This window comes from Solanum stenotomum, chromosome 2 (assembly GCF_019186545.1).
Source record: "Solanum stenotomum isolate F172 chromosome 2, ASM1918654v1, whole genome shotgun sequence".
NCBI classification, from domain to species: Eukaryota; Viridiplantae; Streptophyta; class Magnoliopsida; order Solanales; family Solanaceae; genus Solanum; species Solanum stenotomum.
In genome coordinates this window covers 57453434-57457843 of record NC_064283.1, presented here as the reverse complement: position 1 = coordinate 57457843, position 4410 = coordinate 57453434, and the positions used below count along the sequence as shown (strand labels likewise).

Sequence of the window (4410 nt, the reverse complement as noted above, 5' to 3'; positions counted from 1 at the left end):
CAAAATCTCCTCTTTTCGATCATGTTCGTTCGACACATTTTCTGTACACATAAATTTTATAATAAGCTCAAAACACTAAAAAAAAATGAGGTAACAATACAATTATGCTTAAAATATAAAGTAATAATGTAAAATAAATATATACTTTCGGATGAATATCACTCCACAATTTTAACATCTATAGTTAGAGGTATTTTTTTTTAAAAAGAAGAGAAATCACAGAGAACAGAAAAATTATTAATGGAATAAAGAATGATTATGTACTTCAAGCCTTAAGGAATAGCCACTTATTTCTCAAAGGAACAATAAGAAAATGAATTTAATTAGTTGTGGGGATAATATGCTTAGAAAAATATTGAGGATTAACAGAGTTTAAATAGCTATTAGAAATTAAATATAATCATTAATGTTGTAATTATTAAAAAAAAAAAAAAGAAGAAGTGTTGTAGTTAGTGCTAACGTTTTTTCTAAAATTAAAATATAGTGCTAACGTCTTTTTAAAAAATTAAAACGTAGTGCTAACGTTTGTGTTACTGCTAATATAATTTGAAAATTTTGATGATCTTCCAAGAAAAAGTTGTTCTTGAAAGGTGTATAAATCTTGAAATGTCAGATGATAATAATACAAAGAAAATAAGGTATGTCATTATGTCATAAAACTTGTTTTTATCTTGTGAGATAATAATAATAATATAATATATCCATTATTATTTGAGTGGTGCAATAATAGTATACCATTATAATAATTATTATTTATTTTTTACACCAGTTACGTTAATTGATAACAATAGATAACTATTTAGTGGAAAAACTAATTTTCATTGTGATTAGTGGCTAAATCAGGATTTTCGTTAAGGACAGAGGTGGAACAACTTTGGTGATCCAAACCATATATTTTTGTTAAGAAAATTCACTGAATATGTATATGTAATGAACTTCAAAATCTTAAAACTTCAAATTTTGAATTTGTCTTTAACTAAGGGGATTTAAAATCTAATGAAATAAAATATAGAATTATGGAAATTTAACTATGAATTGGTATGTATGTTTGTTAATTATACCTAATCATAATTTTTTTCCAACGAATGCATGTCTTAATCCATCCTTTTCATATGTCTTTATCACCATTCTTGATTTTGTTACTCTCAAGAAAAATTAGAAATAACAAAACTAGTTTCGTGTTCTACTATCTAAAGTCAGTTATATGGACCCCACACACGTTTACGCCCTTTTTAAAAAAAAAATCGATCATTTGTCCATTTGTTAGTATCATTCTTGTGCAGGAGCCATGCAAACCTTTTATGTATCATTTCAATTTTATTGCTCACATGTGATTTACTCAAAAGTAGTACATATGTTTTTTGTTTGTTTGTTATAAGCGATAAATCCTTAAGTGCTAGTGGGACACAGTTCGAAACTTGGTGGATTATATGAATTCGTTCCACTATCCTTTTCCACTTAGATATCTGTCTTTTATCCATGACAAGATTTGAACTTGTAGTCGTGCCTAACCTATAAATCTCAAATTGCACTCTTACCATTAAACCAAAACCCCCGATTTGAAAAGAACTTTGGAGTTTTTTACAATTGCAAGAAAGTTCACGTCAAATGACTTGGCTTGCTGTCCAAAAGAAAAGAGACAAGCACAAAAGTTGAGAAGAAAGAAACAAAATGTGTATGGATATAAAAAAAAAAAGGAAAAAAACAACTTTATATGCAATGGAGTTAAAGTTTTTAAAACTTTATATTAAAGGATAGAGAAAAGACATAAAGTCACCATCGAAGTTGTCTCAGATTTTCAAAAAGACACTTTAATTTTGAAACCGTCTTATTACCCCACTAAACAATTTTGAACATATATTATTATATCATTTTTATGATTGGTGTGTGAACACACTTCTTAAAATCTGGGGCTGATCAAACAATGATATAATAATATACGTTCAAAATTGTTTAGTGGGGTAATAGGACGGTTGCAAAGTTAAGGTGTCTTTTTGAAAATTCGAGACAACTTCAATGGTCACTTTATGTCTTCTCTCTAAGTGATATAATGAGTGTTTTCACAATCAGTTAACATGTTATATCAACTCTTACTAAATAATGTGACCTAATTTGCGTACATATTTTGACATAATACGTATATACACCCTTTAATTTGGTTTCAACTGACATCTATGCCCTCCAACTTTGAGTGTACACAAGTAGATACTTAAACTTGTATATAATTGCACAAATAGATACATTCATCCTACGTGGTGTCCTACATGACAATTTTGTGTCCTATGTGTCGTCCTACATGTATTAGCCATATAGGACATTACTTGTTCAATTTTATACAAGTTCAAGTGTCTACTTGTGCACATCCAAAGTTGGAGGGCGTAGATGTAAGCTGAAGCCAGGTTAAAAAGGATATTTATGAATTATGCCTATTTTTTTTTATGCCGTCAATGCATAGACTCATTTGCAGTATAGTGAGACTTCTCTATAACGAAAATTCCATTATAGCATTGCTCAAATTTTCTGCTCTTTCCCTCATCCGTTGAAGCCATCAAAGTTCTCATAGCGTTTTCAACCATATCTGATATAACATGTTCAACATGACGTGCCAATTTTTAGATATTCTTTCCGTTTCAATTTGTTTGTCTTACTTTCCTTTTAAGTTGTTTTAAAAAATGCGTCTTTCCTTTTTTGGAACTCTTTCCTTCCAATTTTTCACGTAACATATTTATGATCACAAGATTAAAGAACATTTTGATACATTCAACATATCTTAAGTTTAAGACTACAAGATTTGCTAGTCTTCTTTATTGACTTGACAAACAAGAACCAAACTCAGTGCTAATTGTTACTTCTCTAATTGTTAAAAACGTGAAAAAATGGTTAACATTGATTAGACCCTTAATTGGGTGAAGAAAAACGTGGCTAGGCTTAGCAGGGACGGGAAAAGATCAAACTATCCCTCTAAAAATGATTGAGGTGCCTTTAAAAGATAGGCTTCATTGAAACGGACATAACTTTTTACTCCGAGCTCGAAATTAAGAAAATTTGGCGGCGTTGGAAAGAGGACTCAAGACATTTAATTTGATAGGTCATGGGCCACCTAATTCTTTATGTTCTAAAAGATACAGTTATTTGAAATTGACCCAAAACTTAAAATTGATGGGTGACTTGCACGAATCCCTCTTTATCACTTTTCAAAGTCCGAGGTTACATAATCCTTCTTTAAATAGATCTTATTCTTAATCATAACAGTAGTGGTTCAAAATGGTATAACATTACCATTTAATATCAATAGGCACTACAGTATTTTATACTAATAATATCACTACTTTTATATTAATATGTATATACCATGTATGACCTCTAATAGTTTTTAAGTAATTCTATTGTCTATATGAATACACCATGTGTTAAGTTAACAATATGACTCAATATTTATCAATAAATAACACGAATCTGTACCGTATTTTTAATTATTAATATTCAACCATTTAATATACAAACAGTTATACCAATATAGAAATAATGTTATACCAATAATTATTATAAAATATACCAATATATATGAAATTATTTTAAGTTTTAACATCTAATTTTCGTCAAAAAAATATTTTATACCATAAAAAACTAACTTTAACAATTTGATATATTTCAATTGTAACTTACCATTTCGACTTAGTAATCATTTTTAAAGTTGGTACATAATTTGATATATTTAAATTGTAACATAAAACTACTCTTATATTACACTACTAAAAAACTGTCAAAAAACGACGGCCAAAAGCGACGGATCGCATTGCTTTTTTGGTCAAAATCGACGGAAAAGCGACGCAGTCACCTCCATCGCTTTTTAGCATGATGCTTTTCAAAAAGCGACGGACAGCGTCGCTTTTTGACTATTTTTTTTTAACATAAGTGACGGACTCCGTTGCTTTATTTTAATTTTCATTTTTTTATTTCTAAAAGGCGACGCATTTCGTCGCTTTTCTGGAAATTTTATTTTTGAAAATTCCTGAAAAGCGACGGACAAAACCACGCTGTCCATCGCTTTTCCTGTAATATGTTTCTGCTGCCCACCTGCAAATGCAATTCAATTCAATTCTACACTATTCAGCCCAATCAAACACACACAATTATAAACAATCTAAATAAAGCATAAAACAACAGACTTAAAATAACATTCAAAAGTATCTACATCACAAATTGAAGACTTGTAAAGTCTTTCAAAATTTCAAAAAGTTCATAAATGTCCAGAGATCGAAACTAGGGAGTGAGTTCTACATAATCATCCTCATCACTCTCGTTGTCGGTGTCATCGGGAGACAAAGTAGTAGGTCGACGAGCGAGGTTCATCACTTGTTCTTTGATTTGATGAACGGTCTCACTATGCTTTCTTGTTCAGCTACTCTT

At 29.9% G+C, this 4410-nt stretch overlaps 1 pseudogene; it reads right to left on the bottom strand.

Moving 5' to 3' along the window:
- Positions 1–1237: 1237 nt before the first annotated feature.
- Positions 1238–1334, bottom strand: LOC125857311 (U6 spliceosomal RNA; annotated as a pseudogene).
- Positions 1335–4410: the final 3076 nt, after the last annotated feature.